General features: G+C 37.0%; 1 long non-coding RNA gene across 5 annotated transcripts; it reads left to right on the top strand.

The window, feature by feature from the left end:
* The first annotated feature begins 2,583 nt into the window (after positions 1–2,583).
* On the top strand, positions 2,584–12,855 carry LOC107787478 (uncharacterized). 5 transcript variants are annotated; one of them, XR_012696775.1, is made up of 5 exons: positions 2,584–2,676; positions 3,646–4,645; positions 6,584–6,677; positions 7,169–8,781; positions 12,637–12,855. It is a non-coding gene; the product is annotated as an uncharacterized LOC107787478 (long non-coding RNA). The 5 variants fall into 5 exon arrangements; XR_012696772.1 differs by having other exon boundaries at positions 3,646–5,710; XR_012696774.1 differs by lacking the exons at positions 7,169–8,781; positions 12,637–12,855 and adding an exon at positions 5,641–5,710 and having other exon boundaries at positions 6,584–6,874.
* The last annotated feature ends 1,914 nt before the right edge of the window (positions 12,856–14,769 follow it).

Below are 14,769 nucleotides of genomic sequence, written 5' to 3'. Positions count from 1 at the left end.
ATGACTTAGCACTTTTAGATTATGTTTATTTTTATTATGATTTTTTAATTAGAAATATTCTTATTACATAATTTTATTGTCTTTATTGTTGAATATTTTAGGATAATGCCATGACACATCTCATATTTTGTATTATTTTCTTGGAAAATACTTTATATAGTTGTATTTTACAAGGATTAAAGAAATATTTTGAGTACAAGTTATATGTTTTGTTCTACGAAGATTTTACCGGAAAAAAACCCGAGAAAAACCGAGATTGAAAAACCCGAGTTTTATTGGTTTGGTTTGGTCTTTAGATTTAATAACCCGATACAATTGATTTGGTTTGGGAATCGTAAAATCCGAACCAACCCGACATATGTATACTCCCGCTTCTAATCCTCTAGAGGTTCCCCGTTCCTTACATCATCTAGATTGCATGTGAGATAATCATTTCAATTTTATATTATTCTCTCTCACTACACCCGACAAACAAGAAGAAAATATGGATTCTAGTTAGTAATTAACAAAGTGGGTGGAGAGATTTCAACATAAATTTTAGCAAAAGCAAAAAAATATTTGACAATTTTTCTCTTATGCCCAAACTTTACATTTGTGCCGATGAAAACTAGAAAGTATCATTTGATAATAAACAAGGAGCAACAATCTTTTGACTGGAACACCAAAATTATATATATATATATATATATATATATATATATATATATATAGATAGATAGATAGATAGATAGATTGGATGCAAACAAATTAACGAATACACATGTCCATGAGCATGAGACATGGTGCATCAGCGACAACCCCGTTGGAGTCCCTTCCATTGTGTTATTTTGTAATTTGTTAATCGTTAAGTGGGGTACAGACAAACCAATTAAGTACAGGGTGGCCTGCACACATAAAGAACTGAACACGTACACTTAAATGTATGTGCAGAATGTGAGAACGTTTTATTTTGTGTCGCATACAATTGACACTAATTGTATGAGGCTCATTTTTATCTTATAAATTTGTGGATCTCAATCTTAGACTTCTGGGTCCATATAAATCTGAGTCTACAAAACTGTGAAACAAAAAAGTTACCTCATACAACTAGTGTCAATTGTATGAAACACAAAATAAAATTTTCCCCGAGAATGTCATCATATTCAAACTCTCTTGGACCAGGGACAAAATTAATTGATTTTTACAAATAAAGTGACATTCCTGTAATTATCATATTCATTTCCATTTTGTCGACATGGTAAAAATAATAATAATAATAATACTATAATTTTATTATTATTACTATTATTATCCATAATCTGATGATATTCATTTTAAAAGGTTATCATCGCCGAAGCCAGTCTACTTTCTTGTTCTCTAATGATAAAAATTCGTTTACTATGAACTTTCTCTTGCCACTATGTCTATTTTAAGCGGATCATTGCCATCTTTGATATGGCACACCCTCCATCCCACTTTGTCGAATAATATTTTCTTATTAATTCGTTTTAAAATGTATGATATATTTTTATATTTCCTTATCAGCTCTTTTGCTGTGAATCCAAAGGTCATCTTATGTTTTAGAATTTGATTCGGTGTTTCGAAACCTTTAAAATCTCATTTTTACCCTTTTCGATTTGCGTGCGTAGTCCGGACGTGTTTCCTGAAAGCTGATAAAAATAATAATTTGTGTCTTTAAAAGTTGATTTAGTTGACTTCGGTCAACGTTGTGAGTAAACGGATCCGGACTGTGTTTTGATAGTTCCGGTGGGTCCGTATCGAAATATGGGAGCTGGGATGTATGCCCGGAATCGAATTCCGAGGTCCCTAGCTCGAGATATGAATTTTTGATGAAAATTAAATGGTTTTAATAATTTGGTTAGTGTTTGATCTCGTTGGTATCAGACACGTATTTTGGTTCCGGAGCCCGGTACAGGTTCATTATGTTATTTAAAACTTGTCTGTGAAATTTGGTGAGAAACACAGTTGGTTTGACGTGATTCGGACGTCCAGTTGTGAAAATAGAGATTTTAAAGCTTTCTTGAAAATTTCATTCAATTTGGTTCTAAATTCGTAGTTCTAGGTGTTATTTTGGCGATTTGATTGCGCAAGCAAGTTCATACGAAGTTTTAGGACTTGTGTGCATGCTTGGTTAAGAGCCCCGAGGGTTCGGGTGAGTTTCGGATAGGTTTCGGGATGTTTAGAACTTAGAAAAATCTAATTTTTTTTTTTGGCTTCGGCTGATATCTAGTGTGTCCTTCATCGCGTTTGCGGAGGTACTCTCTCGAATGCAAAAGGTAAAACGAAGGTGTAATAACCCGAATTTTAATATACTTAATAATTGTAAGATTGGAAATTACTTTTATTTATAGCTATTGGGTCATAATACTAAATTAGTAGAAGAGAGTGTATTATTTTATATATAAAATTTTGCATTAAGTAAGTGGCTGGTGGGCTAATTATACATTAGAATTTAGAAGTACGTAACTTTAGCCATTGGTCATTATTTAATTAAAAGTTTAACGGGTGGGCCAAGCCCACACTTTTAATGTCCTCACGTGACATGGTCCTAGAAAGAGTTAAATATAATAGGGTTTATATCTGATAAGAAGAAAATATTAACTGAGAGAGGAGATTTTTTCCGAGAAACTCACGGGAGGCGTAAGGAAGATAGCAACGCAAGACTTACAGCTTCAGGTATTGAGACTATTCCATTAGCATAAGCTTTGAATATATGTGGCTACGATGTTCTGATTGAGAAGGTTAATGATGTCTATATGAGTTACTGATAAGATAACAAATACTCCCTCTAGTTCACAATAAGTGACCAATTTGCTTTTTTATTTTGGTTCAAAATAAGTGTCCAGTTATGTAATCAAGAAAGAATTCAATTTGTTTTTACAAAATAACCCCTATGTACAAAATAACTCCTCACATTAAATGTTTAATTAGGGGTAGTTTAGTCATAGTATGTATTTTTGTATAGAATTTAATATTTTCTTAATGGACGTGCTAAAAGCAAATTGGTCACTTATTATGAACCGGAGGGAGTAGTAAATAATGATAAGATAATGAATAACTGAATTGTATAATTGTCACTTAGTGAACCCTTCGTAGAAGAAATTTGATTAGTCTAGTACATATATGCCTATTCATATTCTTACAGTGGTGGATTTAATTGAATTTGGAGAATTTAGTTATTATTTAACCTTATGAATAATTATGCCAATGATTGGAAGCATTATGATTAAGCAAGTAGTTATTTGGTTTTTAATTGGATGTAAATATATAACCAAATGAGAAATCGGCCAACATGTGCATCAGTTCTTAATATCAATATTAGTACTACTGTTTCCGTTTTGTTCTTATGTTTAGGCAAATTCTAACTTTTACTCCAGTTATTATCATTGGACTTCAAGTATTACTTTATAGGATTTGTAATTAGATATTAAGTTTAGAGTATTACTTATTAGGAATTGTAATTAAATATTGAGTTTAAATTGAGATATTGGAACATATTATGGCCTCAAGAGGGTACTTACTGCGTAGAATATTATGATTATGATTCAATTCTAAGTCTGAAAGTTCGGGATATTGAGGTTTGATCCCAACTAGTCAAATTGACATTGTTAATCAATATTTTTGCATGGATTGCGATCATTGGAGGCCGTTTGGGTAGTTTTCTAGACGTTTCAAGGTTGAGAAATTTGGCATTGGCGAGGTAAGTGAAACTTTAAGCTTTGATACTTGCTTTACTAAAACCCGTTTTGAAAGTGTGTTTTCTCTGCCTGGTCCATGTGTTGGGACAAGCGTGCGCTTGGCAGAGTCGGTGGACTTAGACTAGCCGCAAATATATTATTTTATGAAAAAAATAATAATATTTTTTTATAAGTTGTTTGATAGTGTGATATGGCTGTGCGCCATGAGGTTGAGTTTTATAGTTTGATACGACTGTGCGCCATGATATTGAGTTTGATACGAGCTGTGCGCCATGATATTGAGTTTGATACGGCTGTGCGCCATGATATTGAGTTTGATACGGCTGTGCGCCATGATGTTGAGTTTGATACGGCTGTGCGCCATGATGTTGAGTTTGATACGGCTGTGCGCCATGATGTTGGGGCATTGTGTATGCCGCCGCTATATATTTGGGGCATTGTGTATGCCGCCACTATATATTTGGAGCATTGTATATGCAACCGCTATATATTTGGGGCATTGTGTATGCTGCCGTGATTGATTTGGGGCATTGTGTATGCTGCCGCTATATATTTGGGGCATTGTGTATGCCGTTGTAATAGATTTGGGGCATCGTGTATCCTGACGTGGACTCGTTGGGTGTTTGGTTAATTTCCTACACTGCCGTTAATGACAAGTCCTTAGTGTAGATTGTGTTGAGATATATATAGTATTGTTGTTGAATAATTGTTTGGACCTTATAGAGTAATTATATGATAAAAGAATTTATGTGCATATTATTTGTGTGCTCGTTGTGTGTTTGTATTTTCTAACACTTGTTCCAGGGGTATTCAGAGTGGCGGGTCGATGATCTTACTGGGTTATATTTATGTATAACTCACTCCTTACCTTCATGTCCATGCAAATACTATTGGTGAAGACGGAGCTAGTAGCCGACGAGTTTGCTAGAGTTGATTCAGTTATTGAGGTGAGCCGCCGCATTGTTCGTGGAGGCTGCCCAAAGAGTCTTTATCATTTATTCATATGGGGTCTTTTGTAATTCTCTTAGATGCTCCATGGTCTAGTGTGCGATTTGGGCTAGAGTTTAATCTTATATTTTGAGATATTAATTATTCGTAATAGTTATCAGATTATTTGGATACTCATTAATTAATCAAATGCTACAAATTAATGGCTAAGGTAAGAAAGTATGGTTCGTCTGGCAGGTGGTGTTAGCTGGGTGTCAGTCATGTCTATGGGGTAGTTTGGGACGTGACAGAAGGGCATGGTATTTTCTTCTTCGCGAACACGAAGGCTTGGTCGCAAACCCGGAGCATTGGGGGCATTACCCTTCGCGAATGCGTAGCGTAAGGGACCTAGGGGAGGGGACAACTGTTCTTCTACGTGAACGCGAGCACTGGCTCGCGAACGCGACGGCCAAGGGGGAGCAACCTTCACGAATGCGTAGGTCTTTGGGCGACTGCCTTTCGCAATTGCAGCAAGCCCTTCGCAAACGCGAAGAAGGCCTGGTGCCTGAGACTTAAAACAGACCAGAAACGGGATTTTCTCAAAATTTCATAACTCTTTCATTAGAGCTCGACCTATGAGCGATTTTGAAGGGGGAATTCAACATCAAATCATAGGTTTATACTCTTTAACTCATTTTCTTCTATTTCTAACATCACCTACTGAATTCCTAGCCCTAATTTTTGTTCATGGTAGAAAACTAGGGATTTAGGAAGAATTGAGGATTTTTGCAAATTGGGGATTTAGACCTCGATTTGAGGCCGAATTTCAAAACCAATTGTATATCTAGGCTCAGGGGTGAATAAGTAAATGAATTTTGGTCCGAAACTCGAGTTTTGACTAGTAGATCCGGGGTCGATTTTTGACTTTTGGGGGGAAAGTTTGAGAAATCTAAATTTATGCATTGTAGTTTATTCCTTTAGCAATAATTGATGTTATTGAGTTAATTGTGGTTAGATACGAGTGGTTCAGAGGTGGATACTAGAGGAAAAGCGGTAATTGAGCATTGAATGGTCCGCGGAGCAAGGTAAGTGTCGTGGTTAACGTTGGCTTGAGGGATTAGGTCTTATTTGCCTAATTGTTATGTGTTTGAATGTTGAGTACAACGTATAGGTGAGGTGACAAGTATCTATGCGTTGTTTTTGAGTCATAGCATGCTAGTGAGTCTTATTAATAAAATTTTAGCTTTCTGTAATCATATTACCCATGCTTAGACTAGTTTATAGTTATGTTGATCGTTCTTATCATATGTACGGATTTGGTATTGATTGAGTATTGAGTCAAGTTCGAGGTTGATATTGTGGAACCAAATGTTGAAGTAAGACTTGTTGTTGTCATTTCTATCTCCCTATTATTATTGTTCCTTATTTTGGTGAGAGAGAGTGTTAATATACTAAGGGTGATGTCGTGCCATATGTTGTGAGTGCTAATGCACGACGGGTGATGTCGTGCCATGTTATGAGAGAGTTAATACACGAAGGGTGATGCCGTGCCATTCTTTTTTTATTTATATGGTGAGGTTGAGAGTAAAAGCATGAAGGGTGATGTTGTGCCGTTTCTATTGATTATCTGGTGAGGTTGAGAGTAAAAGCACGAAGGTTAATGCCGTGCATTTTCCATTACTGTGTTTACTTGTTTTTACTGGTTCAAGGTGTATTAGCTGCTCAAGTTTCTTTACTGTTGTGATTCTTTATCTTATAATCCCCTCAACATGTCCCCCCTCCCGATATTGCATGTCTACCTCTTAATTGCGGTTATTTTATACATACTTTGTTAAACTGCACAGGGTTATTATGTTTGTGTCCTGTCCTAACCTCGTCACTACTTCGGCGAGGTTAGGCTCGGCACTTACCAGTAGATGGGGTCGGTTGTACTGATACTACACTGCACTTCTGTGCAGATTTTAGTACTGGCCTGAGTTGACCTCGAGTTTAGCAGTTGGACTTGATCGACAAGAGACCAAAGTAGATCTGCTGGCGTCCGCAAACCCTGGAGTCTCTTTCTAGACTTGTCACTTTATTGTTTCTTTCTTCCAGAATAGTGTATTATCTTTTAGACTTTGTATGTAGTAAACCGTAGTAGCTCGTGAGTTGTGACTCTGGATCCTAAATGCTTCAGCTACTTTGGGTTTTATAATATTCTGCAAACTCTATTTAGCTTAATTAAATTCTATTATTAAAAATTTGCTGAAGTTGATTTTGTGAATACTCTAACGTTGGCTTGCCTAGCAAGTGAAATGTTAGGCGTCATCACGGTCCCAAAGATGAAAATTCCGGATTGTGACAAGTTGGTATCAGAGCACTAGGTTGCCTAGGTCTCACAATTCACAAGCAAACTTAGTAGAGTCTTGAGGATCAGTACGAAGACGTCTGTACTCATCTTCTAGAGGCTATGGAGTTAGGAACAGTTTCACTTCTATTCTTCTCTGTCATGCGATTTTATTCTATCATTGTTAATTAAACTCTTCTATTCTGTTCTCTCGCAGATGGGAAGAATACGCACCGCATCTTCAGTTGAGCAGCAACCAGAGCCCCCAGTGGGAGCTCCTACGAGGGGCTGAGGTCGAGGCTGAGGCCGTGCTAGAGGCCGAGGCAAGGGCAGGGCTCAACCCAGAGCTTGAGCAGTAGCACCAGTAGCAGAGCCTCAGGTGGAGTTTGATGATGAGGTTCTATCCTAGACTGTTCCTGCCGGACCAGCTCAGGTTCCAAAGGGGCTCATCGCCACCCCAGTACTTGAGGATGATTTGGTCCGTCTAGTGGGCCTTATGGAGAGTGTTGCTCATACCGACACATTTTCTGTGGAACCCTCCGTCTCTCGGGCTGGGGGAGGAGTCCAAACTACCGCTACTCACACTCCGGAGTAGATGGCTCCCCAGTTTCAGACTCCAGCAGCTCAGCCAGTTGGGGTAGTTTCGCCAGGTGTTGCAGTACAGACCGGTGACGGATCAACTATATCTTCTGAGGCTTGTAGAGATTGGATAGGTTTACCAAGCTTTTCCCAGTTCACTATGGTGGTATATCTTCAGAGGACCCCCATGACTATCTGGACAGTTGTTATGAGGTGTTACGATTATGGGGATAGTGGAGACCAATGAGATCGACTCTGCTGCATTTCATCTGTCGGGTTATGCCAAGAAACAACGGAGAGATTATATATTAGCCAGACCAGTTGGGTCGCCGACTCTTACTTGGGACGAGTTCTCTCAGCTATTTCGTGAGAAGTATCTTCCTATCACTCAGAGAGAGGACTACCGGAGGCAGTTCGAGCGTCTGCAGCAGGGTTCTATGATTGTCACTCAGTACGAGACTGGATTTGTGGATTTGGCCTGTCATGCTATTCTTCTGCTTCCAACCGAGAGAGAGAGAGAGGGTGAGGAGATTTATTGAGGGGCTTGCTTAGCCTATCAGATTGCAGATGGTTAATGAGACTGGGAGTGAGATTTCTTTTCAGGCAGCAGCCAATATTTCCAGGCAAGTCGAGATGGTTCTAGCTCAGGGGAGTGGTCAGGGATCTGACAAGAGACCTCTTCATTCTGGCTGATTCAGTGGTGCCTCGTCTGGAGGCAGGGGTACTTTTGGTAGAGGCCCTCCTCCCAGGCCGTTTCATTCAGCACTCCAGGCTTCTCACGATGCTTCAGGTGGTCGTGGCCCTCATATGCAGTATTCCGATCATCTAGCCTACAGTGCACCACCAGTTTTTATCAATGCACCTCCACTCTAGAGTTTTCAGGTTGGTTACTCAGGCCGCTAGGGTCAGTTTCAGGGTCATCATCCTCAACAGTCGAGATCTTGTTATACTTGTGGTGATCTGAGGCACATTGCTAGATTTTGCCCTCGAGCATCGAGTAGTTCTCAACATCAGGGTTCTCGTATCATGGTCCAGGCATGGGTGTTTCACCGCCTGCTCAGCTAGATAGAGGTAGGGGTCAGACAGCTAGAGGTGGAGGTCGAGGCATTAGAGTTGGAGGCCAGGCCGCTAGAGGTGGAGGCCAACCAAACATGGCTCGTCCTCGAGATATAGTTCAGAGTGGGGCCCAACCCCAATGCTATACTTTTCTATCCAGGCCTGAGGCTGAGTCATCTGACGCGGTTATCACAGGTACGGTTTCTGTTTGCAGTAGGGATGCCTCAGTATTATTTGATTCGGGTTCTACTTATTTGTATGTGTCATCCTATTTTGCTTCATATTTGGTTGTGCCTCGTGATTCTTTGAGTGCTCCAAATTCAAATTCGAATATACGCCCAAGTCCAAAATCACCATACAAACCTATTGAAACCATCAAATCACCAATCTGAATGAGTTTACTAAAAAGTCAAACCTTGGTGAACTCTAGCAACTTAAGCTTAATGAGAGTGTCTTAAATCACTCTCAAACCTTTATGAAGCCAAATCAACCATCCCCGCAAGTCAGCAAACAACAAACAAACATATGGGAAGTATCAAATATGGGAAAAGGCTCAAATACACAAAATAATCAATCGGATTATTACAATTACAAAACCCTCGGGCTGCTCCATGTAAATCTCCTTATTTAAATCACCATGAAGAAAAGCAGTCTTGATATCCATCTGCTCAACCTATAAATCTGGATTCGCCGCCAAGCCTAGAACCACAAGAATAAAAGACATCTTTACAATATGGGAGAAAATTTTATCAAAGTTAACTCCTTTCTTCTAGCCAAAACGCTACTAGAAATCCGGTAAAACCCGATCAACTTAGGTTGGTAATGGCCAATAACCGTCCAAAACGCGACCATTAACATGTGGCCAGTATTTTGAAGGTCGAAAAGGCATACCGACCAAAGTTGGTCAAAAATTACCGACCAACTTTGGTTGGTCAATTAAAATAATAAAAAAAATTGCCGAGAAAATCGATAATTTTTTCCGACCAAAGGACCATATGACAATTTAATAGGATTATCGACCAAAATTGGTCGGAATATTATTTTATTAATTTAATTTAACCGACCAAGCTTGGTCGGTGTATTAAATATATTAATTTTTATTACCGACCAAAGTTGGTTGGTATTGAAAAATATTTTTTTTAAAATTTAATTTAAGAAAACCGACCAACTTTGGTCGGTAAACTTGACTGGGTAGGCAGAAAACCGACCAAAGTTTGTCGGTAATGTTGAATTCTGGGAATTCATTGTACATAACCGACCAACATTGGTCGGTAAACTGCAATTTTTTTTTTAATTAGTAACCGACCAAGGTTGGTCGGTTTTCTAGGTTTAATTTTGGCAGAAAATGCCTGTTTTAGTAGCTACACCACTTGCCAAATCAAAACAGCATACCAATACCCCCAGTTCAATTCTAACAACCACCAAATCACCACAAATCCAATCAAAAAACCCGACAACAACGACAACAACAACCAAGCATCCAATAAATACTTTAAAACTAACAAATTAAAGTTCAATTGAACATAACAATCCAAAACCAAGTTAAAATTAATTACAACAAGTTCAAAATTGTTCAATCTAATTCAAAACTGGTTCTATTAGTCTAGTTCAAAGTATATAAAAGTATTGGTCTGGGGATGTTTTCTACAACATCATCAGCACCGTCTGATGAACTTTCATCTACAAGACGGTATAGAGCACGGTCTTGTGGAGGACGGGAAGAACGATCACGGGGAGGACAGGAAGAACGATCACGGGGAGGACGGGAGGAATGATCATGAGGAGGACGGGAGGAACGATCACGTGGAGGTCGAGCTCTAGCGATGACTCACGAGACCGAGACAACGGAAAAACTCTAGTAGATAGGAGAGTTCTGATCTGAGCTTGCATACCAAGGAATTGAGCATCTCTAAGCCTTTCTCTTTCCTTGGCCGCTTCTAGCTCAAATGTAAGCTTTGTCACTGTCTCCCCCATAGCCGAGAGGCTCTCCCTATTAAGTTCCTTGCCTTGCGAGGAAGTCCCTATTCCTTGCATTCCACACCTATAGCGATGGAATTTTTTCGTAGGAAGCCCGTATACTGTCCTCCATTTTGGACCGCCAACAACTTCCAACCATATTTCGTTCAGCATCCTCGTCCGAAGGTTGGATTAGCTCGCCCGATTCACCAGATGGATGACTACAAATGAATTCCTCCATGTTACTTTGGTAGCGATCCTACATTATTTTAAATTAAATTAGTATTTAAAAAATTTATAAAAGTAAATTATAACACTTAATTTGAGTGAGGAGTTATGAAAATTTGGAGAAGAGATGTAAGAGAAATGGGGGGAATCAGCTTAAATTTCAGATCTAATTTCATAATTACCAACCAAAGTTGGTCGGTATATATTAAGTGTTGACCGTTTGATTAAAAACCGACCAACTTTGGTCGGTTATTTAAAAAAACTAATTTTTTTTGTGTTTTTATTTCTTAAAATATTATAAACTATAAAAAAATTATTATAAACTATAAGCATTTATTTTATTTATAATAATTATAAACTATAAGCATAATCTTTATAAATAATTATATTGACTAGTTACTTTTAATAAATTATAATAACATCTATCTAAGTAAACTTTCTAAGTTATAATTAAGTATATGAGTAATTTCACACACACACACATACACTATATTGTAATTGATGATCAATCGCATACATTACTACGTACGAAAAATTTATCAATTGATAAACCAATATTATTCTATTTTAAATATGTTTAGTCGTTAATTTGACCTATTAACTCATTTACTTAATGCTAATAACTTCTTTCGTTTCTTTAATTTGTAATTCATATATATATACATCATGTCAAAGATGTTTAGTATTAATTCTTCTATTTTTCATTCGTTCATCACTAATAATGCATGATAGATTAATCGATATAGGCCGAGACATTTTGTTTTTAATATTAATCGATATAGGTCAAAACATTTTGTTTTTAATATTCATCGATGCATCTAAGTAAGTTATAACTAGATGAATCAATTTATAAATAGATATATTTGATGATAAATTATATATACTAATTAGATTATTGCTTCTTCACAAGTCTATCCCTAAAAGAACTCGACCTCGTGGTTCTAGCGCTTCATGTTCTTATATATATACAGCTATAACTATATATATATGTGATGACATGTTTGACTATATATATATATATAAAACGCACGCTTCGTTGTACTACTTTAACTACATATATAGCATGTTATAGTATATGTTAGTGTATTCATCCTTTGTATTACAAAAAAAAGGTTAACGGATTACATTTATATTATTTAGATAGTAAATATAAAAGTGATTCAAAAGTTTTACCAATGTTGACCTAATAACCGACCAACTTAGGTCAGTTATTTTCCAGAAAATAAAATATATCGACCAAAGTTGGTCGGTAAATGCTTCCCCCGCATTAAATTCTTTAAATTTTATAAAACCTTTTAAATAATAATATAATTAGTAAAATTTAAAAAATTAGGTCCATATTACCGACCAAAGTTGGTCGGTAATCAAAAAGTTTCTTTGACTAAGCAAGTCTGACCAGCTCAGTCAACTTTTTGACCAATTTACCAACCAACTTTGGTCGGTATGTAATTTAAAAAAAAATATAAAATATTTTTTTTGTAGTTTCCGTCCATGTTGGATGGTTTTTGGTCGCTTTTTTTGACCGACCAATGTTGGTCGGTACAACTTGGTCGGTTTTTAGCGGATTTCTATTATTGAAACCTTTAACAACTAATATCTCCTTGTACCTACGTGTAGAGGTATGTTGATCTTACTTTTCTCTAAAAATTTATTTGTTTGATAAAGCTCTCTTACCTTACGGCAGTTTCACTGACTCATATGTGACATTCTCATGGAACGACTTCATATTATCTTTTGTGGCTTCTACATACCGATCTTTGTGAGTATCTTGCATGACTTCGTCATAACTCTCAGGTTCTTCCATATTAGTCAAAAGTACATACTCATGAGGAGGATAACACATGAATTTTTTCTTCTCTTTTGTAGGTATTCTAAGAGAGGTTTCAGGAGCATTCGAAGTAGTTACTTGAACAGGAATTGGTTGTTGATTAACTAAAACTTCATTAATTGGAGCATCCATAATATCTGCAGCTTAATAATAATTTTGATCTTGATCACTCTATTCATTATTGTCTTTGGTTTCTTTATGTACAATAGGTGCCTTGGTAATAGAAACTGATCAATATCAACTAAGCTCTCTTTACTTTGGGAATATATCTTCTTGGCTTTATTAATATATTCAATAGTCTGATCTTCAAAGAATAATGTATCACGAGTCTAATGAGTTTATTACTAACTAGATCATAAAAACGATACCCAAAATCATCTTGCCCATAACCAATAAAGATGCACTGCTTAATTTTGACATCTAGCTTCTATTTCTCATCTTTAGGAACATGCACACAAGCTTTATACCCAAAAACTTTCAAGTGATCATAAGAAACATCTTTGGCAAACCAACTCTATCTGGGACATCACCATACCAAATGTAGGAGACAAATTGATAATATAAGTGATAGTGTTAAGTTCTTCCACAAAAAACTTATTTGGAATTGTAGTCTCTGAAAGCAAGCATCTAACTCTCTCAACGAGAATTCTATTCATTTTCTCTGCCAAACCATTCAATTGAGGCTTCTTAGGTGGAGTTTTCTGGTGACGAATTCCTTGTTCTCTGCAACAGTTATCAAACGGACCACAATATTCACCACCATTATAAGTGTAAATACATTTGAATTTCCTCCCAATCTACTTCTTGATTAAGGCCTGAAATTCCTTAAATACGCTAAGTGCTTTATCTTTAGATTTTAAAGGGTATACCTAGAGCTTACGAGAATGATCATCAATGAAGGTCACAAAGTAAAGTGCACCACCTTTTGACTTAACTTTAAAAGGACCACATAAATAAGAATGTACTAGCTCTAATAGTTCAGGCTTTATGAAATGAAACCTTTTTCTGTTTGCCAGCTAAACGATGGACACACCTTTTCAGCTTTATTTGTTTCATTCCAGAGAGCAAACTTTTCTTAGTTTCTTAGCCAAACAATGTAATCCCCCTCTCTCTCATATGACCTAGTCTTTTGTGCCACAATTCTGATAAATGTTACTTTCTACCAGATTTATGGAGTCATTAAGAATAGAACATGTACCGGTCATGACATGGAATCCCAACCTCGGGGCTGTGATGGCGCCTAACATTCCACTTACTAGGCAAGCCAGCGTTAGCTAATTACTTAACTTGTTTTAACAATTTAAATCAAAATATTAATAATAAAAAACTATAATAGTCTGAAATAGATATGATAAATACCATGTAGAGTAGTCTAAACATATTCCAAAAATATGGAGTCACGAATACATGAAAATTCTAGAATTCTACAGATAAAGTCTGAACGAAAGACAACTGTTTGAAATAAGAAAAAAAAATAAAGATAGGATAGAAGGGGACTTCAGGGACTGCAAACACCAACAACTCTACCTCAAGTCCCCAAAAGCAGTTGAACCCGAGTAGTCTCCGCTACGCGCCACTGGGACCAACAACAGTATCTGCACAAGAAGTGTAGAAGTGTAGTATAAGTACAACTGACCCCATGTACTCTGTAAGTGTCGAGTCTAACCTCGACGAAGTAGTAATGAGGTTATGGAAAGTCATTCACAAATAACCTGTATGAAATAATAATTAAAAAATAGAATAAAAATAAAATAGTAAACTCAAATAAACGGACCCGAAAGTCAACTACTAGATGGCCCCAGAATAACATAATCTCACATCCCACATCACAATACCGAGATTAACTCTACAGCCACAAACAACTACAACACATCAAATCCGTTACAGCATGAAACCCGATCCCATGTTTCAGCACAATATCTTTTACAGTGTACGTCAGATTTCCAATATCAACATCATATCATTTCTTGTTCTGTTGCGGCGTGCAACCCAATCCCCCAATATCAATACCGTTGCAGCGCGCAACCCGATCCCCCAATATCAATTTAACAACATAAATAACTCAACACCAATATTTCCATAATATCAATACAAAAAGAAATGAAACATGTAAAACAATAAGAAACTACCAAAACAAACGAAGAATAACCAACAATTCGAAATCCCAAACC

The sequence above is a fragment of the Nicotiana tabacum genome, chromosome 11, assembly GCF_000715075.1.
Source record: "Nicotiana tabacum cultivar K326 chromosome 11, ASM71507v2, whole genome shotgun sequence".
NCBI classification, from domain to species: domain Eukaryota; kingdom Viridiplantae; phylum Streptophyta; class Magnoliopsida; order Solanales; family Solanaceae; genus Nicotiana; species Nicotiana tabacum.
This window is presented reverse-complemented; position numbering and strand designations above follow the sequence as displayed.